Source organism: Seriola lalandi, unplaced genomic scaffold, assembly GCF_002814215.2.
Source record: "Seriola lalandi dorsalis isolate HSWRI2012SDOR001 ecotype SW California unplaced genomic scaffold, Sedor1 jcf7180002054585, whole genome shotgun sequence".
In the NCBI taxonomy this organism is placed as follows: domain Eukaryota; kingdom Metazoa; phylum Chordata; class Actinopteri; order Carangiformes; family Carangidae; genus Seriola; species Seriola lalandi.
In genome coordinates this window covers 3,451,407-3,478,595 of record NW_019525138.1, presented here as the reverse complement: position 1 = coordinate 3,478,595, position 27,189 = coordinate 3,451,407, and the positions used below count along the sequence as shown (strand labels likewise).

The following is a 27,189-nucleotide window of genomic DNA, read 5'->3' as shown; positions in this document are numbered from 1 at the left end:
AGAGTTCAAGAGCATTTTTTTTTTTTTTAAATGCCGGGGCTTGTATTTGATTGGAGGAATGTGGATGAGGAGGGGGGGGGGGTGAGAGAGGCCCTGAAGAGCGTAAGAAAGGATGAGGGAGGAGGTTTTGAGAAAAGGACAGATCTAAAAGAAAACAGGAATATTTGGATGTAAGATCTGAGTGTCCCAGTGGAGAGATCTGATTATTTCTTCACTTTTCAGGCATCATATTTTCAAAGGAGTGAGACGTCTTTGACTCTGACATCCCGGCATGTAGAGGCATTAGAGGAGAGCCAAGTGTCTCAAGCTTTAAACCAAGACTGAATTGGGAACTCGGAGTCCTCTCAGTGGAAGTAAATAAATGTCACAGCAGTTCAGAGACAAGCCTTTTTAATACAGTGCTGACTTTGTTTTGTCATTATTTACAGTCGAGTGGGAGAGGGGGGTTATATCACGCGGTCAGGGTTCCAAGTCACCCCTCACGTCCGCTGGACACTGCTCCGTCACGTCTCCATCTCGCTGCATTTGTCCGCTGGAAGCGTTTCAAGCTGCCTGTTCAATAGCATTTTTTCTTCTTTGGCAATTATGTTCCATATTCAAGATGACTTCCTCCAACATTTTTGTGTATTTCATAAACCTACTGAAACACATTTGTAGCTTATTTACAATCGTATAATCGGTAACACTGCTCGTTCTCCCTCTCTGTCTTTCTTGCTTCAACTGGACATTAAAAGAAAAATACATTAAGACTCTACAGCCATGATGCTGCTTTCAGTGAAGCGCTAGCTTTAGCGTGCTAAGATGTTAATGATTTTTGTAAAATGTTTACCATAATCACCATTGTCTTAGTTGAGCATTTTAGCTTGGTAGCCATTTGCTAATTAGCAATAAACACAAAGTGCAGCTGAGGGTGAGAGAAATGTCAGCTTTTTATATACCAGGTGCTCGTTTGTAATTCTGAATACTCCAATGTTCATCCAGTAGTCTCATGGTCCTCTGGAGACCATGAGTTATTTGAGTCTGGACCAAAGTGTTACACTAACAACTGACAAGCACTGCATGAGCTGCAAAAAAAAAGCAACATAGATGCATTGAATGTACTGACCCTAAAAAGCTGCTTTACGTCTCTGGTTTTCTTTAAGATGATATCGGTAAATTCCTAAACTAACAAGATAATCATGTTTTGCTGTATTCAGTCAAAAGTCAGTAACAAATGATTATATGATAATTTAATGTCAGTTGTTAATGAATACAGACATTTAAATATGCTCAGAAGTGAATTTCGTGTTTTCGTAAATGCAAACTGCTCTGGCTGCATGGATGTGTGAAGTCATCAGATCACAGAAGAGTCACTGAGAGGACAGCTCATGCTAATCCCAGCCCTGTGAGGTCTGCGAGGACTTTGTGCTCATGACAATGAATTAACTTGAGATCTAGATTCTCAGGGGGAGAGTGAGTGATATGGACAGTGGCATGATTCTGAGTGTTGGCCCAGCAGTGGCTGCATGTTAATGTGGAACAATGTGTTTACTGTTGCTTTACTTCTCACTGTTGTGTGGTTGTTTCACTGGGTTGGCCCACATTGCACCAGCTCAGCCTCTGCTCTCTGCCTGCCAGATTTCTTGGACACTGAGGCACCACTAAAGCATGCTGTCTATGTATGTGTGTGTGTGCGTGCGCGTGTGTTTGTGTAAGAGAGAGAGCGAAAGAGAGAGAGTGAAAGGCAGTACACTTAAAATGGTGGCTGATCTTTCTCTCCAACTCTCCATCTACTTGTATTTCTTTTTTTTTTTTCCTCCTGGGAGTTTGGGATGATAAGTTTTGCGTCTTCATCCTTTTCGACAGTTTTTCGATATAATTTGAAGCTGAATTTTTGTTGTTTCTATTAAAATTTCGTTGTACAATGTTTTTTTTCCCTGTTTATTGAATTTGCTCTACCAATCACTTGACTCTCTTTTTCAAAATTCAGTCTCATGCAACAATTATGATGTTGAGATATTTCTGCCTGACTTGACATTTCTATTCCTGGAGCCATGTGACTAGCATGGCTGAAAACAACAAGCTTTGGTTTTATTTGTTCATACTTTCTCCTGATCTCTCTCTTTCACATTTCTGTCTCCACCTGAATACAACAGAGCAGAATGGAATTTTTAATATATTTCAATTAACATATTTTATTGAAAAAATCACCAGTAAAGGGTCTTTCAGAAAACATTACGAGCAATCCACAAACCTCAATTGTCAAAAGGTTTTTTTTTGGAACTACTTTCCACTGAAGAAATAGTCCCTATGAAACCTTCTGACAGAGAATGAGCTCTGTCATCAGCAGATCCTTTTTAATATAATCCAGTGATTTTTTTAAAATATTCACTTGCTGATCACAGAATCTGAGGAAGAACTCATTTTCCAGATTTTAACATAACGAACCAACACTGAGAATGACTCAGCTAGTTGTCCTATGGCGGTTCAATCACAGTTCTGGATTTTAATTTTAATAACACACCACTGTGTTTGGATGTTTTGGATGTTTTTGCCCCAAAACCGATGACAGATAAAAAATGCAGCTGACTGTGCTGCTGCTTGTTTGTGTCTGGTTTAATGAATAGAGCAAGAGTTTGTCAGGCTCTATGATCAATACTTCGCTGATCAATACAGGCGTTTGTTGGGCCGTGCGGAGGTTCGCTTTGGGATTAACATAGTTATGTTTGGTGGAGAAAAAAAAATCATAATAAGATTTAATTTTTTTCATTTGGAGGTGTGCACACAGTTCTGCATGTATCTGTACAGGTGAATGTGTGAAGCACATTTTCACCACCAGTAGAGATTGTGTTATTGCCAAACATGACTGGGTCACTGTAGTCACTCATTCATCTAGTAGAATTGTAGATTTTAAAATGCTGTCTTCATGCGTCGCCATTCATCCTGCTTATAAACAATTCACCAAATGAATGGCAGCTGGTCTTTACATCAGTTTGATTGGGTCGATCAGTTCCAGCCTTTCGTATAGCTGTTAAACCTGAACATTTTTCAGTGATGACGCCTTTAAAAGCCTGAAAATGGGCACATGTCCCTCCACAGCCTCCCTGACGATTTTTCAGGAATTTCTTTACGTCGTCTCTTCGGTCTGTTTCTGTTTCATCTGGATGTTTGACGCTGCGGCGCGGTGCTGTAACCAACACAATGCCCTGCAGTGCAGATAAATACTCCAACAACAGGAGACACAGAGGGGTAGCGGGATGTGTGCACTGTAGTTATCACGCTGTTAGGTGTGTATGAATGCATATAACAGTGTGAAAGCCTTAACAACGCATACGCAGTAACACACACTCCCACCCTCATGCCGTCTTTTTACTAGAGAGGCAGATCAGTGCCGTGCAGCTTTGGGGAAACAGTTTGGAGCCTCTGTGTGCAGAATGCTGCGGAGGAGAAAGGCTTTTTGAAGGAAAATGGAAAAACTATCAGCTCTTAACTTATTTGATGTATTCTCTATCCACCAACTCTCTTTCACAAAATCCTGAACCCTGTCGCCGTGAGGACGCCGTTAAACATGAGGACATGTGGCTCAGCCTCATGAGTGGTGATTAACCACAGAGCACAGAGCTGTTGCTTTGGTTTATGTCACTAACATGCACCAGATGTCAGGAAAGCACCATTGTTTTTATTATGTGGATATTCAACAAATTATTCAACTCACAGCTTCATCTGACTGCAGACATTTCACCATCAAGATGGTGGCGTGATTTCTGTTTGTTTTTTTCTTTGCTGTGTTGTTTTTTATTCTATCTTTATTGGAAAACATTTATTTTAAATTCAAAATTAATTTCAAAAATGGTTGCAATCACTCTGCTATTTTTCCTTCACGTTGCTACGATGTTATGCAGCTTCTCCAAGGAGACGTTGAAAGCTGGCGTGCAAAGTGAGTTAACGTTAGCTTAACACAAACCATGAACTGTATAATACTTGTGTAGACAGGCACAGTTTGCTCCTGGATGTTAAGCTGCACAGTTTATACTGTAATATTTCTTAGAATCAAACATGACTGCGACTGTGATTCATTATTTACTGTTCAGTTTTAAAATGAAATTAAATTTGTTTGATTAAAAGAAACACAACAAGTTGTTTAGGACTTTAAACGCAAAGTTTAGGACTTGAGACTTGTAGACTTTCTTTTGACTTTCAAACAGTGACTCTGACCTCTTGCTGAATACTCTCATGAAGAATATGTATAAGTGTGAAGCTTGTCAACAATGCAGCAGAACTTGATGCTACTTTGGAACCTAATCAATTGCTGTTTTCCTCCTCCTGCACAGACACAGGCTCCTTTTTTTAAGCAGCGTCTCAACATTTCTGTGACTAATACCGTGTGTCCACGAGGAGGGCTGTTGTTACAGTGCAGTCCTCTGTACATGCCAATACTGTCTGTGTTTGTCAGGAGCCACTGAGGCAGAAAATGGGCGAAATATAGAAAGAGAGGAAGTGACTAAACAAGTCCACGTGAGTGGAATGGGAATGAGGCAGAGAGAGAGAGAGAGAGAGGAGCAGTCAGTGAGAGGCAGAGAGAGGAGCTAGAGGGAGTAAGAGAGTTAGAAACAGAGAGGGACTCTCAGCCGTATCCTTGAGCTCAGGGTCAAAATCATTATGGAGATCATTCAATTTTTTGTCTATTAAATATACTTTTATATTTTAATTTCATTCTCATTTCAAAATGAAAATAAATGATACTGTCAGACGTGGGGGGAAAAAAATTCTTACAGTCTTACAGAAACTTAAAGTGATAGTTTGGGTTATTTGGGGTTGAGTGAGGTACTTATCTATAGTCAGTGTATTACCTGCAGTAGATTCAGATCAGCATGCTTCCATTTTAGAGAAGCAGCAGGAGCACCGGCACAGAAACTGAGCGATGAGCTGCTGTAGACGGGGCCATCTGCAAAAATGTGGTAAAGCCACTTTTAAAAAAAAAACATGCCCACAAAATTGCTAATATCAGTTTGAATGTAAGCCTTGTTTTGAATATTTTCACATCTTTCCTTTGGAACTACATTTTACAACCGACTAACTACTGTATTCCTACACACAAGTAATATAGTAATCATCAGGGTTTTCCTGCAAAACTAGAGTCTGCAGTTTCAGGATTGCATTTTTACCCATCTGTCATATATATTTATAATGATAGCATGATATATTATTATTGATAATACACAATCGTGGTCCTGAAACTGCAGCCTTCAGTAGGCTACTGCAGGAACATAATATTGCCCGATCTTAGATTAGCAACATATAACTATTAAATTATAGCAGCAGGGGAATTCACACACACACACAGACACAGACACACACACACACACACATATATATATATATATGTTTGTGTATATATGTGTGTGTGTGTGTGTGTATGTATATATATCTATATATAGATATATATAGAAATAGATCCTGTGATTGCAAAGAACACGCCATATGATTTCATCTTTATTTTATCTGATAATTACCTAATTATGCTAATTACACAAACTACTCCAACATAGCAACCACAAGCCAGTAAGTAGCATTTGGGTGGAATAGACATAACGGGGTGAAATATGGTCTCGAAAATCAGCCTCCAGTACTCCTATTCACTAAGAGGCGCAAAAAAGTAGGGTCCTTAAACTGCAGCCAGCGGTACTGCAGGAACGTACTCTACTAACCCCACGTAAACATAAACTATCACTTTAAATAAGGGGAAATAAAAGGGGAAACTATATGAAAACTATCTATTCAGGGTTTAAATCAATTAGCGTTTAATTCAATTCATGACAATCCAAGTTGCACTAAGAGAAAAATACTTTAACTGTCTGCAAATGATCAGTCTGAGCTGATGGATGATGAACTACAGAAGCCTTCCATTTTAAACTGCGTTCGTTTGTAGTCACATAATCCTTCCTTACAGGGAACTTTCTCACTCTCGACACCTCTGAGCTCTTTGATATCTGCATTTTAAGAGACACTGCTCACGTCGTGAAAGTGCATAAGACCAGTCTGAGAAAAGAGAGAGACAAACAGAAGCAGCAGAGGAGAGGAAGGTGTGTGTGTGTGTGTGTGAGAGAGGTGTATCGTTAACAGGGGAAGAGGAAGGAGGCAATAAGTAGCTGCAGTGTTATCAATACCTGCCTGCCTGACTGCGCGGCGCACTGAGCTGTTGTAATTTCTTCCACGAGTCACACTTTCAGGTGTGCGTGTAAAGAGACTCTTGATGTGTGTATCGCAAGAGAGAGGGAGAGTGTGTGTGTGTGTGTGTGTGTGTGTGTGTGTGTGTGTGCGTGCAAAGGATGTGAGTATTCCAGTGAGGCAGTGGCTCTGTGGGGATTGATCCCTGGCGATGCCGGGGGGGGTGGGGGAGGGGGTGTAAAGCAGTGTTTTGCCTTTAAGCAGAAGATAATGCTCACAATGTGAGTCCGATAAGCAATCGAATACAAATTGTCAAATTTAATCACTCTTAAATGCTTAATGTTGAAAATAAAATATTTGTTTTTGAAAATTGTCAGTTTCCTCCTCTATGACATTTTGAATAATCAGTTTCAAGTTGTGCAATAGACTCTAAAGTAAAGTGAGGATGTTTCAAAGATAAAGCCACAAGTAGTTTTTATTTATTAAAGAACTTCAGTGCAGTGAACACCAGTTCTCCTTGGTTCACCTGCTCACGGTTCTTCAGGTTCTTGTCAGGCAGGTTGTTCCAACCTCTTTGAGAACTTCCCACAGTTCCTCTGTCTCCTCATGTGATCCCAGACTGACTCCATGATGCTGAGGTCAGGGTTCTGTCTGTTGTTTGTCCACATCCAGAAACAGTGAGCATGAAGTACATGAATTCAGACAACATATGTTCAGATTCAGCAGTGATTAAGTTTCACAAGCAGGAATTCAGTTGCTTGTAAGGTTCAAATCTTTCAGGGTTTTATTTACTTCAACACATTTTGATTTGACATAACTGAAAAAGCATATGTGTAACTAATAATGTTAATGATGCTATGCTCAGTTATTTGAATGGGTTTACGTGAACATCAGTAAACCCTTCCTCACTCCCTGGGTCAACCCAGGACGAACACTGTCTCCATTAGGATGAAATCAATCTAATGATATTGACTTATTATATGTATATATTTGGGCATTTTTGCCTGTATTCAGACAGTATAGTGCAGTAATTGTAGCCAAGGGCTGCTGATCGGACTCCAACCCATGGCCGCTACGGTTAGGACTAAGCCTATGTGGTACTAGCTCTACCAGGTGAGCCACCGAGGCGCCCCGATGATACTGACATTTAAACATTATTGAATTGGAGCCCTGAAAAAAAAAACCAAAAGAAAAAAGGAAGTAGAAACTGAAGAGAGAGGGAGGGAGGAAGAGGGGATTAAACTTACATTTATATTTAGTATTAATGTACAAACTGACTATTCACTGTGTGTCCATTATATGTGAGACCTATGCTGGCAGACACTGCAGCAGTTGTGCACTCTGCTATATTCTCTGCCTGTGTTTGCTTCAGTAAACTTGATAGTGAATGATATTGACCTGCTGTGCGCTCTTCATTGACTCAAGCCTGCAGTTGACGATTGAGAACTGGGCTTTGAGCTCGACCAAAAAAAAAAAAAAGGGAAATTATTTATTTTTTTTATTTGACAATTTGCCAAAGAATAAAAAAATTGATTTATTTATTGATGGTTAGAACTTGTAACATATTTTTTTCCATCACAGTGCGGGTCTGTTTGCATCCGTACGCACAAGGCTGGTCGACATTTGAGTTTCATACAGGTATGTTTGGGTGTGGTGATGCCTGGGGGAAATGTATGAGCACCAGCTGGGCGTGCTCATCGAATCCATCAGTGAATCTCTCTCTCTCTCTCTCTCACACGCACAAAGGAATGGTCACTTACTAAGCTTCATGCACCTGCAGCCTTGAGAGGAGTGTTGAGGCACTTATTTTGAAAGGCTGCTCCTTCATCTTCTGTTGCTAGGATTAAATTGCTTTGGACAAAAAGTGTCAACTGACTGGGCTTTTGTAGCATTTATGTCTTTATTTTAATAGTGATAGTGAAATTTATTGGAGACAATTTTCTGACATCACGTGTGTGTCCATCTTTGCTGGGTAATACCTCCCAACAGCTCAATCAAGCCTCTAGTAGCATACACTTAATATTGTGCTCTCTCTTTCCTTATCCCTCTCCTATCTAACCACAGCAGCATGTGATGAAATTAGCAGAGCTCTGCAGTCACGACAGCATGTTAGATGGTTGTAAGTAGGTGGGGATGGGAGTTTGTCTGTGCAATTACCTTTATCAACCCCCCCACACCCCCACCCCCCTTGAACAGGGTGTCACACACACCAGGAAGAATGATGCTTTCCAGTGAATAACTTCATTTCATCTTCTTTCCTCCATCAAAGCAAATTAAAAATGGGGACAAGAAACTCTAATAAATTGATGTCTGGCACAAAAGTGAGTGCAATTTATTTTCAATATTAAAAATGAGTTTTATTACCTTTGGGGAGGGGGTAGGGGGGCTTTCTGTAGTAAATGAGCAAAACGCTGTAATACATCCTGTTCCTGAGAGTGGTGATTACGTGTGTAAATGTGGGCCAAGTGATTACGTGAAGAGGCAGAACAACTTGAGACAGATATAAGACACTAATATGCATATAGGCACATTCAACTTTCAGCAGCTTGTTGCCCACATGAACTACATCACATAAGAGCAAAAAAACAAGCATGCTTTAAATTATGCAGAAAGTGCTTATAAATTGTTCACTATCCTTCATAGGGACAAATATATTAATCAGTGTGCTTCTAGCTTGTTTGCTCTTTTTTTTTTTCAGGGTGAATATAAGGAATATATAAGAACTTTTAGTGTCGTTCGCTAACATGAGCAGCCTCCAGTGACTACAGCAGCTGGCTGTTCAAGCTAATGTCTTAAACTGCATTTCTTTTTATTGTTATAGATGCTGGCTCCATGAGAACAGCAAGTCCTGCAATTTAAACAACCATATAGGTTACTAGTCTCTACCCTTGGATACGAGCCTACCAGAAGCAGCCCTATAGACCTTAGTTGTCATGGTAACAATACCCCACAGAGAGGCTGTCCTCCTGTGAAAAACGAGCAGATAGGCCATTTGTGCAGCAGCTTATCTATGACCCATAGTTACGTTTTACGTTTTATGTGACATCTAGTGGTGGTAGTAATTATGACAGGAGCAAAGGGAAAAGGGTCGATGGGTGGATGGGCCAACAAAACACAGGAATATGACTCAGGAGATTGGTGTTCGATTCCCATGTGATACCAGTAGTTTATATTGTTTCTATTACCCATGCCCGTTTGTTGTTTTTATTGTAACCATGGCAACAAAGGTCATCTGATGTAGAGGAAATACTTATTTTAACCCAAATCATGATCTTTCCTAACCTTAACATAACCAAGTAGTCAACCATGGCAACGTTTGGTACGCCGCTCTTGGTACAGTCGTGTGTTTATTATGGTAACCATGACAACGGAGGTCCGGTACACATGCTGCCATAGGGACGCTATTTCAGGAGACACTCCTATGGGTCGTACCAGGGGGTTGGAGGACTTGTTGCCCCTGCTGCCGGTAGGGGCGCTATATTAGGAAACACTCCTCTGGGTCGTATTTGAGGGTAGGAACAAATGACCAACATGCTCGTATAGATTGGAGGATGGGTTGGACATAGACGACCTGTAGGTTATCTGAGGTAATTGGGGTAAAACTCTAGAAATAAATAGCTGATACTTAGACAAATAAGAAGTGATGTCGAATGGCTGATTTCAATTCTAAATGATCTAAATCTATGGAGGACAAACAATGTTATGAGAAAACTCATTTTAATCAACATTGAAAATAAGAATTGTAAAAAGAATTTATAAATGAACTATTAATCCATCAATAAATACTTTAGGTTTAAAAACTGATTTACAAAAACAGCATAAAATACTCATTAAGTAAACCATTATAAATTCATCTATTAATGTACAAATAAATAATATGATGTATTTGTGATTTACTGCGCAGGCCTAAAACAGACACAGAAGCACATACTGACGGGAGAGAAGCAGACAGGCAGGCAAACAAATTCAGTGATAGAGTATGAATGAGAGCACAAGCAGACAATAGATGGACGGTTTGGGAGGCACACAGCGGTGAGAGACAGAACAAGATCGAACAGCATACAAAAGATTTCTTATCAGAGTCAAGGAGGAGCAATCCTCCAGAGTCCTGCCTGGCATCTCATCTTATTGTGTGGACTCCTTTCTCACAGCTTGAGACAGCTTTTTTCTTATTCCCTGCTCCACTGCTGCTGCGCCACTGCCTCCTGTGGCATGATGGATAGTGTTCCCTGCCAGCGCTGAATCACGGCTCTCTCTGCGGCTTTAGGACATTTAAAGTAATTTGTAGGCTAAAAATCACATTCAGCGACTAGCGATAGCAGCTATTTGGTTGTTTATTATTTTGTTTACTGTCTTTGTTCACTTTGCTTCTTCACCTTTTTCCTCCTTTCTTGTCAAGAAGATTGTTTTTTTTACCCTTTTATTTACTGCTTCTCGATTGAGGAGACCTTTAGGCAAAGTTGGAGTCCTTTTTGCTTGGCACAAATCAGGGAATGAGTTATTCCATTGCACTTATCCATTGGCTGGGTCAAGTTTCATACATAAAAGTTTCAAACAAACAATGATTTATGAAGCAAAACCTCTTTGGAGGAGTCGTTTCCTTCACTTTTAAGGGCTTGGGTGAGGAAAAGCATCAGCAAACTCATCCTGAACCCATATATCACACCTTGTTTTACGGCAAATCTTATTTGGATTGCAGTCTTGTTTTACACCAAGTGCTGTGGGGTCCAAATAGAGATGGAGCTGTGAGTCCTCTCTCACCTCTGCATTGGCCGTGTGTCAGAGAGACAACCCCACTAACAGGCCTTATAATGCTAACCAGCTATTTCTGTACGTACTGCAAGAGATTCTTGTTGTTCCTTGTGGTAAATAACAATTTACCCATTTTTTTGTCACAGTTATTGTTATTCTCTTTGGTGCATTGAATTGCTTTCTAACATCTGCTGTTGCCAGACAACAAGAAACTATTATCAGTGATTTGTGGCTCAGGTGGTACAGCGGGTGGTCCACTGACTGCAGGGTTGGTGGTTTGATCCCCAGCTCCTCCGGTGCATGTGCCAAGGCGCTCTTGGGCTAGACACTGAACTCCAAGAAATGTGAATAAAGAAATAATTGCTTCCTTTTCATAATTTCCTGTTTTCTTCTTGTTAGGCATTTTAGTCTGTAGAAGGTTGACCCATCCATGAATGCACCACCAAGGGAGGGATTCAGTCGATCCTTTTCTTTCTTTCAGAAATTCATATCTAGTGTTGTGTTCACTGATTTCCCCAATTGAAACAAAAAAAATGAAGCAATCATGTAGTGCAGTGCATTGCCTGTTGTATAGAGCTCCAGAGAGAAGCCTGAGAGAGGAGGTGTAAAACTACATTGAGATGGTTTTTGGTTCTCAAAACCAGAACTATATCTTCTTATGGATCCACAAATAAGAAACGTTTAAAATATGGGACCATTAAACACTAAGGTACCCATATGAGCATTGGAAACAGTTCTGCCTGTTGTAATCATTCAATATAAGCAGAGTGGCATGCATCAGCCTCTGTACGACCAAGCTCCTTTAAATGTGACTGTAATACGTGTCAAAGATGGTGACATGGTAAACAAAGATGGTAAACCTGAACAACTCCAGCTCTATAAATTCAATTCAGTGACTTGTGGATGTAACATTACTGAAGCCATGTTTCTCTATCTACAGTCTGTGTTCACAAAGAGGGAGAATCTCTTTTTGTCTGGTTGGAGGGCGCTTGTGGGAAATAGCTCTGGCATGAAAAGCTGATAAAGCAGCTGTTGAACATTTGATGTCACTTCTGACCCTCTCAAGGATGGCGATGCCTTGTTCTTGGGTTTTCATGGTAAACCTACAGATAGTCACTTACTAATGGAATTGCTTTGAACACTTAACACTGGTACTTAATGCTAGTATCAAGGAATATGTTTCAGTTGCTGTGCAAGAGAACCTGACTGGCTGAATAGACCCAAGGCTAAATAGATCTGCTTTGGACCAGAATTCAAATCCCAATAATGGGAGAAGCATGATACTTCATCCTGGTATAACATGTTTGATGAAAAAGGAGCAGCAACATGTGAAATTTGTCCTATATGTGACAGTTCGCATACTGTAAACACTTTTATCCTGTAATGACTCTGGAACAGCACGTGATGAGAGTTGCTTGGATGTAGTATTGACACACAGATTGAGACCTGCAGCATTTACAATGGACCTGTCTGTTTACAATAACAAATCAGTCTGTTAAAGCTCAGTGGAGTTCCCAGCATATAAATCTTACAAAGAGGAAATAAAACAGTGCATTTATACAGTAAACTAAGCACATGTATGGTAAAACACCTAAATCACCTACTCCTGCATTTATTTTCAGGAAGTCACACAGATCAGATTTTGAAAAAAAACCCACAATCTGCAAAGTGTGGTTAGGCCTCACAGGAAAAATATTTAGCAAGTAGCTGAGAATGTGTCAGAGTAAATGTTCTCACATCTTTGACAAAAACCTAATCACATAGCCGGAAAGAGAAACAGAAACCTCATCACGTAGCCAGTAAAAAGCAGAAATGCTTGCAACTGGCTCAAAAGCCACAACACAAGGACAGACACGATACTGAGTTGGATGCATAAAGAATGTATTTATTTGCAAAAGAAACTAATGATGGAAATAAGGGAAAAAACAAAAGCTGGTATCTGTGTCAGCAAGTTGAGAGAGTGGGGAGAGGAAGACACAGATTGACACGTAACATCATAAAGTCCTTAGTGTTACACAATGGTCAAGTAAGATCATGTGACTAAGACCAGGTTAAGTGACCAATAGAATCTTTACACATATTGGTGAAGACTGTAGATTCGCCTTATATGGGTAAGGTATGGAAATGTGTTATGACCATGTGATAGCTATGAATATATACGACTTGCCGGGCAAGACATCTGGAGGAATTGGTGCGGCATTAGTCAGGTTCAGTTGCTGACATTGTATGCTTCTGTCTGAGACGTCTGAATCTGAACTCCTGTGAATGCCATTTCTTCACTCAGTAAGTGTATAAATAAGGATTCTTTTGAGAGTGTAATGGACGTACATCTCTGGGGTGTAGGTTTGACCTACTGTATGTTTTTGGATGGTTCATTTTAGGTTGGAGACATGGCGTCAGATAATCTAGAAGTGGCTGCCCTGGGTCGACCTTTCACCTTAGGGATGCTGTATGATGCCCGCAAAGATAAACTGATCCCAGGTAAATTCTTATTCAAGTAAAAGTACTGTTACTTTGAGGAAATTTACGCAAGGAGGCGTATAATTACTTTTGTAGATATACATTAAAGTCAAAAGTGAGTCAGTTAAAATATAGTCTGAGTAAACCTTACCTTGCCTTACCTTGAAACTGTCTCTAAATCTATCAAGTAAATTGAGTTTTCCAGTATTTGGTGTTGAATGTCTTCTTACTCTACACTAATACAGATTGTTTGTCCTACAGCTGCAAACCAGAATGGTTTGGATATCTTGACTTTCATGGTTTAACAGATTGCGGACTGTTTTCATTTCCCTGTAGGTGTCAAATTGTGGGAAGATAGTACCCTACAAGACCACATTCAGGAAAGCCCGCAGCACACCAGTAAGGTTGACATTTCCTTATCTGATTCCATAGAGGACAGGTCTTCTCTGCTTAGCGTTGAAGGTTCCCTGAAGGCCAGTTTCCTAGGTGGACTGGTAGAAGTTGGAGGATCCGGCAAATACCTGGAAAATCAGAAGAAATATTTTAATCAGAGCAGAGTGACACTCACTTACAGAGCTACCACCACCTTCAAACAGTTGGTGATCACTCGTCTTGGAAAGAAGGATAGGCAACAACAATCTGTAATCAAGCAGGGCTTGGCAACGCACATAGTCACTGGCATCCTTTATGGGGCAAATGCTTTCTTTGTATTTGACAGTGAGATGTTGGATGCTAAGAGCGTTAATGACACCCAGGTTAGCATGCAGGCTGTGTTAAAGAAGATCCCCTCATTTGAAGGTGGAATGAATGCTCGATTCCAGCTGTGTGACACAGAAAAGACCATTACCAAGAAATTCTCCTGCACATTCTATGGTGACTTTCTCCTTGATGGCAATCCTCGAACATTTGAAGCGGCACTGACAAGCTTCGCACAGCTTCCAAAGCTACTGAAAGAAGAGAAAAATTCTGTTCCATTGAAGGTCTGGCTGATGCCGTTAATATGTCTTGACCCTGAAGCTGTGAAGCTCATGAGAGAGATCAGCGATGGGCTCCTGGATGACATTCAAAAGGCTCTGAACATTTTTAGGATATTGGACATGAAGTCCAACGAATGTGTGGAACACAATGCGATCGAGAAGTTTCTTCAAATCCAAGAAAAGATGAAAAAATTCCAAAATCTGTGTAATCGTTACAGATCAAAACTCCAAAATAAACTCAAAAAGAAACTGCCAGCTATTCGTGCAGGTGCAGAACCCGAGAGCTCACTGAAAAAATATATTGAAGAGAGAGAGAGGTCACCATTCAGTACAGACAAATTAAAAAAGTGGATGGACAATAAAGAGAAATAAATCAATGTCATCAATATCTGTCTCAAGATCATTGACAAGACCAAGGTGAAGATTGTCTCAAATGAAAATGAGTTGGAAAGAGAGGCTTTTGCTCGAGGCGTAGATGATGCTCTGTGCTTTGATTTCACATTCATGGAAAGCGGTGATGCCTACCTCGATGTGTTGGACAACTACTTGCGTTCACCTAAATCAGGAAACACCATCGAAATCAAGGGGTACCCCCTTAGTAACGTTAGAGAGGAAATGATAAACAAAGCCGAAACGTTCCGAGACCTTTGCCAAAGCACTGAGGAACAACAGCCGATTCCGTTTCCTTGTGGCAGCCATGGCAAACAAGAAATACAAAGGAGCGACCATCTACCATTACAGGCAAGGCAATCTGGTCACTGATAACTTCACAAAACCTGACATCTCTGATGTGAAGGCTGTGAAAAACAGAAGAGATCTTCTCTGGTGTAAGTCATTTTTTATACATTTGTTTCACTTCTAGTCATGTGCGGTGTTATGATGATGAAGACAAGTAACAGGTTGTACTTTGGTCTCTCCATCAGATGCCTATGATCTCACCCTGAACCCTAAAACTGCAAACAACTACCTCATTCTGTCTGAGGGAAACAAAATGGCAACATGTGTAGATTGGCAGCAGTATCCTGATGATCCATGCAGGTTTGATAAACACTGTCAGGTGTTGTGCACAGAGGCGTTAAAAGGGCGCCATTACTGGGAGGTAGAGTGGAGTATTGGTGACAGCGATGAGGTCGGTGTAGCTGTTGCATACGACAGAATTGGCAGGAAAGGAGGGGGTCCAGCGAGCAGGCTTGGACATAATAACGTATCCTGGTATTTTGGCCACAGGTACGGGCTTTATGCCTGGCATAATGCTAAAGAGTACTGCGGCCCTCTTCCCCAGGGTGACTGCAGGAAAGTCGGAGTGTATCTCGACTGGTATGCTGGGACTTTGTCCTTCTACAGAGTCTCTTCTAACAGATTAAGGCACCTCTACACCTTCAAAACCAGATTCACTGAGGCCGTTTATCCGGCTGTCTGGATTTGGGTGAACTCCAACTTTGTTTACCTGAGTCCTTTTGAATAAGAGCAGTAAGAGCACACACGCTGCACAGTGTTGCAGTACAGCAGCACAAAATGAAAGCCCCTGAAACTGAACTAGAAAAGTATTTTCACTTAATGCTAAAACAATTTCTGCATTCATTTTAATATGCTTTTCAAGTTTTTGCTCAAATATACAAATTCAAACAACTAAAATAACAACAACATAACATTTCATTGTATCACACATAACATGGATTTAGCATATCTTTTTTAGCATTTAGCATCTTAAATTTAAATTTGAATCACTGCATTTAAGTCTTTGTGGTATTAATGTTGGGGTAGTGGTTCCTTATACTTTTATTTCATTTTTATTTCTATTTGTCGTGTTAATTTTTGTATTTTGAATGTTGTATTTTGTAATTTTGTAATTTGGCTACATCTGATAAACTAAGCCTGTTATTGGTTTTAAGCTGCAATTGCTGCTTTAATTTTTCATTTCTTTAACTTGTGCTGTCATGCGGACATGACAGTGACAAATGACAAAAAGAAAGTAAATATACTTAAATATATATAATTAACATTATCTACATGTCTACATTCTACACATTTATTGATGAAGTTATGATTGATCCCTGTTCTATTTTGTCTTTTTCTCTGTTGAGAATGTAGCTGATAGAGCTGAACCTCTCCCACTGTATAATTTAGTAAAATTTACATAAAACAGCTTTTGGACATGTTTTCTCTCTTGTTGACCAGAATATTCAATAAATATGTTGAGGTATCACTGGACAGTTTTGTTATTTTCTACTAGAATTAAACTTGAATGAATGAATAGAAAAGAATAGATTTATACACTTACTGTAAATAAGCATTCATAAGTAAATGAATTATACATAACATGTTACTGAATATTCAATAATAAAATATGAGACATTTATAATACAAGGCTGTGTGTAAAAGTTTACTGTACGGTTGTTTTCATTACTAAACCCCACTTTCCTACTACAAGATCTCCTTTAACACATTTAAGTCACCTCTTCACCCTTCTCACCACATTTACTGAACCTGTTTACCCTGTAAATATAGAAGCCTGTCCTCTGTCCAACTGAATAAGTTGTTTTAACCCAGACTCCTTACCCTGCCCCCATGGATACTCCCACCCACTTCATGGTTCTGTCAGATATCAATATGAGGTAAAGCCACAGAACGTGAGGATGGTGCAGCTTAAACCAGGATTTTAAAATGTTTCCTGAAGCATCATGATGCTCCCCTCTTTCTTTGTGCAGGTATTGGTCACATGTGGGTCAGCAGTGTTCATAAAATCCTCATAAAGGTGCGGGTGAAGGGACTTTACTCCGAGGGGCGGACATGTCAGACTTTATGACAAACAACAGTGTTACTGTACTGTAGTGTACTTAGAGGTCCATGGGGAATTGCAAGTCAGCTGTGTGGGCATGTGACTGATAAGAGTAAAGGCTAACCCCAGTTACAGAATCTGCTGGAGGAGGCAAAATGAATCTGCACAAATGTTTTGAAATGAGTTCAACTTTGATGAACTTTGACACATGAATTAGTGCCATTGACCAATAGTGACCCATCCTGACAGTGCTGAACTTTGAGTGGAGGGACATAAGGAATAAATGTATTGTATTTTGGTTATTTAACCTCCTCTATCAGACTAAAGACTGTCCCATTAAAGAGCAGTGGTTTGAGTCAACTGTGTGGATTTAACGCCCTATTAGTGAGTGAGCTAAGCTAACAAGCTAAAATTTTTGCTAACTGACTGTAAGAAAGCTCTGACCACTTTCAATCCCTGTTGGGTCAGTTAGTGAGTAACGGGTTAGCTCGCCACCTACAGCAGTTCACTAACTAGTCTTGTGAGTATTCAGTACGTTAACATCTGGTTCCACCTAAGCGTGGGTGAGCAAAAGTCCCTGATGTCATGAGGAAACAAAAACACAAAAACTAAACAGAGGTGGAACCCAAGGCGTGTGATGACTTCTCAGTAATTCAGAAGATCTGTAGAAAATGTTTAATACATGTTCAGCTCAGTAGTTCACTTTCTTCAGAGAGAGCAAACATGTCCAATAGGTGTTCCAGTGTGTTAGAAATCTGAAATATTTCAATTTTTTTTCAAAGCACTGACTCTCTCCTCGGAACATTAAACTGTACATTCAACTGATCAAATAAATTAAATAAAATGCTGCAGCGCTTATAACATTAGTTAACATGAACATCATGATGACTCAAGGGTGGTTATGACTGAGGATGGTATTATATTAGACTTACTAAATGCATTGAAAAAATGCCGATGCCAAATGTAAATACACACTGACAAACACAGACCCCGCATTTCATGGTGGCAGTTTAAAAGAGAAGAAATTATGGTTTAATTGTTTAAAATGCAGTAATTTGAGCATCGATATTAAACCATATCAAACCAAACTCTAAATATCATTCTTCAGTATTTCAATAATAAATACATATATGTAAAACATTCATTTCCATGGGGCTTTGTTTTTGTGTGTTTATGCACAAACTGTGCACATAATCAGCATCTACAGAATAATAATGTTAACATGGATCAATAACAGTGTCACTTTAAACAGCTGGAATCGAAATGTAGGTTTGATGTTTGAAGTATAATCACACTGAGTTGTGGTTCATCTTTTTTTACATTTTAAACACTTTCTAGAATATGCACTGTACTGTTAAAACGGCCTAAACTTTATCTGACCGCATAAATCAATTTTGCATTTAAAAAAATACACACTGAAAAAAAATTTTGACATGGATTTAGCATAAAGTGAGGAATATGTGGTTGTAGGAATAATCAGTAATCAAAATGAAATGTACTTTTCCAGTTCTAGTAATCAATTGGATTATGTCATTTAGTATTCATGTATATTTTTACCCCACTAACTTTTGGCAGATTTTTGTTAAACTATACAGTTGGATCATCGTTTCTCACATCTTTTTTTATGAATTACTGCACACCCTGGAATGAATCTTCAGCCACAGTTTGCCCTCTCATAAGAAATGGAATCTGTTGATAAATGGGTTAAACTCCTTTTTTTATGCAGTGGTCAAGTGTGTTTTTTACCAGATGGACAAAAGAGTCTTTGAGGAGTTACTTTTACTTAAAATATCTTTTATATTATACATAGATATTTATTTTTGAGAAAAACAGATTCCTAGTTCTCCGACTCAAATCTCAAAATAACAAGTTTAGATAATTGTGCAGCCTTGGTGGATGTACAGTATGTACTGAGAGCTTTCTAATGTTAGTAACTGTGACTGTGTTTTAAAGTAATCTAACCTGTCCATGGTCAAAGTTGGCCCCGAGACAAAAGGCTGGATAAACAGGCTCTGTGAATCTGGCGTGGAAGGTGTAAATGTTATGCAGGTCATTAGAGACCGTGAAGTAGGACAGAGTGCTGGCGCACCAAGTGAGAAACACTCCCAGTCGCTTAGAGCCTGAAGACGACACAGTGACATTATTGGTTTCTTGATTATGCCTGACTCTGTGTCCACTGCTGGGAATATGGTCTAAAGCCCAGGAGAACCTGTTCTGTCCAACAGCACACACAGAGCCTGTTCCTTTCCTGCCGATTGCTATGTACAAGACACCTGCATGAACGTATCCGGTCCATTCCACCTCCCAGTAATGGCGCCTGGTCAGGCCTTCTTTGCACAACACCTGCTGAGAGCAGTCAAACCTCTAAGGGTGATCACGATTGCTGCCTCGCAGACAGGGTGAGCATGTAGTTCACTGTGTTTGGGTCAAAGGTGAGGTCACAGTCGTCTGATGGAGAGAACAAGACAGGACCAGTTTCCAGTCATCACCATTCAGACTTTACTAATCATTTGAATTGGAACGCTAGGATTTTAATAAATTGATCTGATGAAGACAAGTTCACACTTTTCATATAAGATTTGTCTGGACTTACAAGACAGAAATGATAAAAACATGTCTTTTATCACCCATCACCCTCTTCCCTTAGTTCAAACATTTCTTGTGGACCCTGTTGTTTCCAATTTCTCCAGCAGATGCCCTCAAACTGCCTACCTGCCTTACCCTTCAGCATTTGTTTACAAGCTGAATTTCGGTCCTGAACCTAGGTGAGTTCAAACAGGCAGGAAAATCTAGACAAGGGAGGTAGGTAAGAATTTCAAGGAAAACAGGGACAAGAACAGGGAACAGGCTATAGGCAGGAAAAGCCTGCAATGCAATGGCAGTAATACAAGTTTGACAATCTGGTAATGTGAGGTAATGAGGAACAGGTAGGAGCAGGATCTGGTGGCAAAGGGTAGAGAAAGTCTGAGGGTGGAGAGATGATTAAACAAACAGAAACTAGGAGCCCGTGGTCTGTTTCCAAATAAATGGGAAATTAATGTGAATCAATGCAGAAACAATTACTTACATCAAAGTAAGTCTCTTCTGTCTTCGATGAAATGTAAAGACCTCACTGGCCAGACTGCCTTCCTTGTAATAGTAGGTGCTTGCTCCTTGGTGTTTCTCACTCAGTGTATCTCAGCGGACATTCCTGCTGTCCTTCATGTTGTTGGCCAGCTCACTAAAGGTTTGGGCTTTTTTCTTCATTTTGATTAACACTCGAGTAGAGTAGCACCACAGGTCTTCGGTAGATGGCCCAAAATCATTAGTGCAGTATGGACCAGGTGATTCCAAAAAGTTGGACAGCACTTTAAGGTAGGTATCACTGCACCGCAGGAAGGTGAAGACAAAGTACAGCGCATGCTTTACGTGAGCAGGAAGGTCCTCTCAATCTAACCCTTGATCTAAGTGTAAATATCTGATATAAGTCTTCCAGGGTGCTTTGAAGCTTTCTCATTTAACCAACTGTGATCTTACAGAGCAGCTGCTCAGCTTTAGAATAAAATTTATTCAAGGGCACCAACTAGACCTTCATTGGAACTGCTTCCGCTCCCTCTTCTCCAAGAAGGTCTGGAAGTTTCTGGAAGGTCTTCACTGCATCTTCAAAAGTTGTGGGGAGGCTTTCAAGAAAGAACTCCCCATGAAACTTGCAGGAAAGTTTGCTGGTCAGAGATTTTTCAGTGAGCTTCACGGTTAGTTGATTTGTACTTTAGTAGAGTTTCATCGCCAAACAATGAGAAACCTACAGAAGAGGAGAAAAAAATCTCTTAAAGCAGCATTGAGCAGAGAGGGTGTGTTGGTAGGGCCATGTTTTTCAGGTGCTGGTGAGACAACAAAACATGATCCAGTAATAGATCTATGACTCCAAAACAAATCACAGCAGGTCATAAAACAGTGACAGGATTTTATAACTTTGGAAAGTTATCATGGCAACAGCCATAAAAAATTGATTGGTCTCTGCAGTGTGTTGCTGGAGGATGTTGGATTGTGTTGCAGCAAAAGCTATTCAGGTTTATGCTGGATGACCTTGTGTTTTTTTCTGTTGCCAGAACCCTCTGCATGAGCACCTCTACTGTTCCACTGCAGTGGTCCCTTTACAATGAATGAGAGGGCTGTGGTTTTTCACACAGTGCTAATGTCAGCCTGAACATGGCCTTAATCTGTCCATAAACTAGTAATATTTACTAAGGTTAATTAGTTGAAATACTATACGGGACACTGACATCCCAAACATATACTCTAAATATCTTGATATTTTCTTATTATTGTGACATTTAACACTTCAACACTCCAGAGTAGTTTACATCATAAGTTACCTGGGATCAGTTTCTGTCGGCGGGCGTCATACAGCATCCTGAGGTTGAAGGGGCGACCCAGACCAGCCCTCTCCATGATATCTGAAGACATGTCTGCAGCCTGCTGAGACACAAATCATCATAGTCACAGAGACATCAAACAAAACAGTAATGTCATTTTAAACTTTGTAAAACATTTACTAAAAATCCCAGTATCTCTCTCTCACCTGGCGAAGGTTTGTAGATTAGCTCAGAGTTGTGTGCAAGTCTTTTGACTTCTCACTGGAGCTTCCGGTCTGATGATGTGTAATGTTGTGCAATAACTTTAATAAATCTAAATCCTTCCGACTCCGCCCCATGACCTGCCTCCTGCACACCTGTAGCTTTTCTGTCTCACAGATGTGTGTGAGTTTCAAGCAGTGCATGTGGGAAAATATTTTCCTCACAGCTTTAATTCATATTCCTAATTTTGCATCATCTGACAGAGTCGAGTCGAGACTTAACTGAAATTTGCATTCAGAGCTTTTGCATGTCTGGTCTGGCTGATAATGAGTTCAGGCATATTCATACGTTTTAATAATTACCTTCTTCATTTTGAATCACGCTGTGTTCACAAGCAGGTTTAGAAGATAATAATCCACTGTGCATGTAAACATTGTTAAGATAATATAAAGTGGTCATTATTAGGTCTTATTTTGTTTACATGTTGCATCTCCTGACTTAGATACGTATGTATTAAGTCCATGTGTCTCAATGTATAAATAACATTTCACATTTTTCAGGTTTTGGTATGTGAGGCTTGCATATCCTACTGCAACAGTGCAGGGTGCACTAACATGTTGCATGGTTCTGAGCAGGAGTCACGGAATTAGGGTTAGGTGCATATTAAGCTGTATTCCTCACTGTATTTATTTTGTATTGTAGCAACAACAACAAACAGTAGCTTCCTTGTGTTGTTGCTGATTGAATCTCTGACATCCTCAGCTAAACTCCTTCTATAGGTATAGCTGGCAACTTTTTAATAACAGTAAGATAGTATCTGTACATATCTAAGGGTACAAGAGATGCTTTTATCAGTATAACATAAGAAATATACTGTACTGATCGTAGAAATGATCAAAGAGAGCTCAGGTTTAAAACACATTTTCAGGCAGTATGATTAAATAAGTTAAAGTAAATATTTGAGTGAAAGAAAGAATATGTAACTCAGCCATGCACACACTCTCAAAGTGAAGCGGACAAATTCACAGAAATAAAGCAAAGTCAAAATTTGCTGTCTGTTTATTGTTACACCCTTGACATGTAAAGACAAAGGTTTTAATTTATTCATAGGTTTTATAATGTTAAGTAATGGGGATTATGTTTTATCAAACTGTATTCAATAATTTCCTGTTATAGCTTGAAAGTTAACAGGGCTGTGAATATGGCTAATTTTATTATTGGCCAGAAAAAAACATAACACAACAATGTGAGACATGGAAAAATACCAAAATGGAAAACAGCTGTGAGAAAATCTTCAGTGAAATTTCAACGGAAACATGATCTATCCGAGTCGACAGGTTCCAGGTTTGCAGAGTGAGGGGTCAGAAGTATCTGACAGAATATAAGTGATCACAGACCATCAGACTGGAAGCTGGAGGTCAAGGAGACTCGTACACAGCTCCGCTGATCTACACTTCTTCATCAGGTGAAACCCAGTCAATGTTCAGCTGTCGTATTACTCTTTTTTTCTTTTTTTTTTTACCAGAAATGTTTCTATTACTTGTCTCCACTTATCTCTTTGACCCATGTTGTTGATTTTTCCCAACAGGTTGGAGTCATATCTTCAGACATCTTGGTGGTGACTTCCCTGGGTCGACCTTTCACCTTAGGGATGCTCTATGATGCTCGGCAAGATAGACTCATCCCAGGTAAAAGATCGTATAAAGGAGCTGATAAATTACTTCTTTTCAGTAACTTAAATACACATTGGTAGTTTAATATCTTTTGACTTGCCCAGGTAACTTATTCAAATTCATGTCACCACAGAGCCTAAAGGTATAGATACCCCTACTGGTGTTCAATCTATAGAGGCAGAAGTCAGTAACATCAGTTCTTGTCTGCACAGTGATATTTGAGACTATCCTGCATCTTGTGTGCAGCCTTCCTGAATCTCTTAACAACATGCATACAATTAGTAACCAAAGGTCTTTAGTGCTATTCAATCAAAAAAAAGGAAGTTGATTAGTTTCTGAGTGACATGCCAACTGAGGGCTTCCTGTCATTAGTATTTCAACTGAATACTACCAGTCTGATGCCGCTTTTCTTGCAGAGTTTCTTCAAACACAGCTGCCACCAAACTGATAAATACAAATCGGTATTTTATTCTTTAGGCTTCGCTTTGCTGCTTCAACAGATGACTGATGTTTTTGTGGTTTGTTTTTTGTTTACTTGTTGTAGGTTTCACACTGTGGGACAATGACGTTCTCAAAGAGAGCACAGTTGACTGCCCACAGCCCAGCAGCGCATTTAAAATTATTGCCTCTGATTACATTGAAGACACCTCTTCCCTGTTTGATGTTGAGGCCTGGCTTGTTAGAAGTCGAAGGATCTGCCAAATACCTGAATGATACAAAGAAATATCAGAATCAGAGCAGAGTGATGCTTCAGTACAAAGCTACCACTAACTTCATACAGCTGATGACTAACCTTGGCACCAAACATATTGGGTATTCTGAATCGTTTGAGAACATCCAGGCAACACATGTAGTGATAGGCATCCTTTATGGGGCCAATGCTTTCTTTGCCTTTGACAGCGACAAAGTAGATGCTAGCAACGTTCAGGAAATCCAGGGCAGAATGGAGGCTGTGATAAAGAAGATCCCCTCAGTTGAAATTTCAGGGCAAGGTGCTGTACAGCTGACCGATGAAGAAAATGCCATAACCAACAACTTCTCCTGCAGATTTCATGGTAAATATGTTTCTCGCATGCAACCCTACAACCTTTGAAGATACAGTGCAAACTTAACAGCAAATTCCCCAAATGATAGGAAAAGAGAAAGCTGTCCCAATGACAATCTGGCTGGTGCAGCTGACAAATTTTTACTTCAGAGCACCTCAAATGGCTGCTGATAGCAGCACCCCAAAGCTTAGGAAGGTTCACAGCATTCTGGAGGCCATAAGGCAACTGGAAAGGTGATGCAACGAATCCCTGGAAGACAAACAAGTGTCACTGTTTCCGCGGATTAAAAAGAACCTGTACAACTTCCAAAACCTGTGTAATGACTACATGTTAAACCTTCGACAGGTCATTGCCAAGACAGAGCAATGATGAAAGTTTTTGAAGATAGCCTCAGATCACCCTTCAACATTGAAAGCCTTAACAAGTGGCTGGAGTGTGAAGAGAGAGAGATCAACGTCATTAGGTCCTGCACTGATATTATAGAAGGGGCAAAAGCCAAGACTGTGTCAAGTAAGAGCGAGATGATCAGGGAGCTTCTTGAATCAAAGGTACAGCATGCTGGTTTTGACTGAGTTCCTGGAGTCGCCTAAAACTCCAATGCCAAATACTTGAAGACCCGTTTATGTCTGTTTCCTTGTGGCAGCTGTAGAAAATGTGAAACAGGAAGGTGCGAGCATTCCACTGCTATAGGGAGGGCATCCTGATCATTGATGAGTTCAACCGTCCTTACATGCCTCCTGTTGAAACCATACAAGCCAGAAGAGAGTTGTTCTGGTGTAAGTCAATAGTGTGCTCATGTTTTGTTCATGCGTAACTATCTCTAAACACTTAGGGCTAGAAACTTGCAGCTTCCCTTGGATGTAAATCAAATTTCTTTTAATAGACCCTTTAATTGCACCTTTTATTTCCTTTAAACTTTTTTATTTTATTTCACCCTAATTCTTTTTAAGGATTCTCCTTGCCTCATCGTTACTGAAGCTAGTAATTTTATTTAAACTTTTAGCGGGTCATAAGTCTTTATTACTTTAAATCAGCCTTTTTCAAGCTTGAATTTTATTACTTTTTGAGATATAGCCATGTATGATTGATGCTCTTTTCATCACCATCACTTTTCTCAGACTTAACAATGATGTCTACTGCACTGGCTGCTCAGCCTAATACAACGGAGGTGAATAAATCCTACATTCAGTTTTAATGGAACTTTTTTTTACTGAGCCGTTGATTGGTCTTCATGGTTATTGTTGAGGGTGCAGTTTATGGTTACATTTAACAGCATTGCATTATAGGTGTTTCTAATACTTTACTATCCTCCATGAGAAAAAATTGGTGCATAGACATCAACTGACACCTCAACTTTCTTTCCTTTTAGCTACATTTCAAACTGAACTTTTTACTGCTTTCAGCTTGTATTTTAAATATCTTTGAGCCAGACACTTTTTAGCACTTACACTTCAACTAACACTTTAACTCCACTGAGTGCTTGAGCTTCCACTGACTCTAAACTCCTATAATAAAAGACAAAAATGTAAGTTACACATCTATTGAAAAATGGGGCACCGGATACAGTATGGATTTAATGATCATTCATTGAGGACATAGCTTTGTAAATGCAGTATGGATGGTGATGTGGTAACAGATTATGTCCCTCCATCAGATGACTGCGAGCTGACCCTGGACTCGGACACAGTACACCTGGTCCTGACTCTTTCTGAGGACAACAAAAAGGTGAAGTCCTGGAAACGGCAGCCATACAAAGATCAGCCAGAGAGGTTTGACATGTAGCAGCAGGTGTTGTGCAAAGAGGGGCTGAGCGGGCGTCATTACAGGGAGGTAGAGTGGTTGGGTTATGTTTGTGCAGGTGTCACATACAGAGGAATAAGGAGGAAAACATGGGCGATGGATACTGTCACATTTACAATGTTAAAACAGTGCTTGTTAATGTGTCTTCTCCTGGCTTTAAGCGACTAGGAGTGTATCTGGACTGGCCTGCTGGCAACCTGTCCTACTACACGGTCTCCACTAACCTGACTCTACCTGACTCTAACTCTCAAATGTTCTGCCACTATGGTTTGCATTCTAGCAGTATATGCAGTTTATTGTGATAATGGTGAAAGGTTGTATAGTTTAAATTCTTAATGTTTTCTGAAACAATCCTTAATTTTGGACAGGAAACAAAGGCACAGTCCACATGATTAGCCTGTGACCATCCATTTTACTGGCTAGTTTGAGGTTAGAGAGTGACAACATATGAATACTATATCTCTTTTAAACATTTAAGTAGTCTCTGTCATGTAAGATTCTTAATATGATATTAATATAAAGTTAAAAAACTGAATATATTGTAGTCATTATTGGGAATTGTGTGTGTTGAAGTGATTGTGGGGTTCCATTTATTTTGGGAAGCTGGAGAGAATAAGTAGTTTTATTAGGCTTTTCAAAGAGGTGAACTTTTTAAACAAGTATCATGTAGCACTCAGGAAACCTTTGCTGGTTCTAGATGTGTTGAGGCAATGGTCCCTGTTGCAAAGCTGAAGGCTTCTTAGTTTGAAGATGAGATTGCATCAGTGTCAGATTTCTTTGATCTGTGTGTTAGTGCAGTCATGACACTCTACATCTAGTGTTACACCTGTTTGATGTTTGTTCTTTACCTGAGGAGAAAATTCAATAAAGTGAAGACCTGAGTTGAACACTGTGTGCTGCTTACCTCATTCCTTCTGGAGGTCATAATTGAGTCAAATCATGTCATGTACGACAGCGTATAATAATGGTGATGTTATGATGGTTTATGGACCTTCATGG

At 39.8% G+C, this 27,189-nt stretch overlaps 3 pseudogenes; 2 read left to right on the top strand and 1 right to left on the bottom strand.

Moving 5' to 3' along the window:
• The first annotated feature begins 13,289 nt into the window (after positions 1-13,289).
• Positions 13,290-16,185, top strand: LOC111664281 (stonustoxin subunit beta pseudogene; annotated as a pseudogene).
• Positions 16,186-19,062: 2,877 nt separating this feature from the next.
• On the bottom strand, positions 19,063-22,042 carry LOC111664311 (neoverrucotoxin subunit alpha-like; annotated as a pseudogene).
• Positions 22,043-22,987: 945 nt separating this feature from the next.
• Positions 22,988-26,532, top strand: LOC111664310 (stonustoxin subunit beta-like; annotated as a pseudogene).
• The last annotated feature ends 657 nt before the right edge of the window (positions 26,533-27,189 follow it).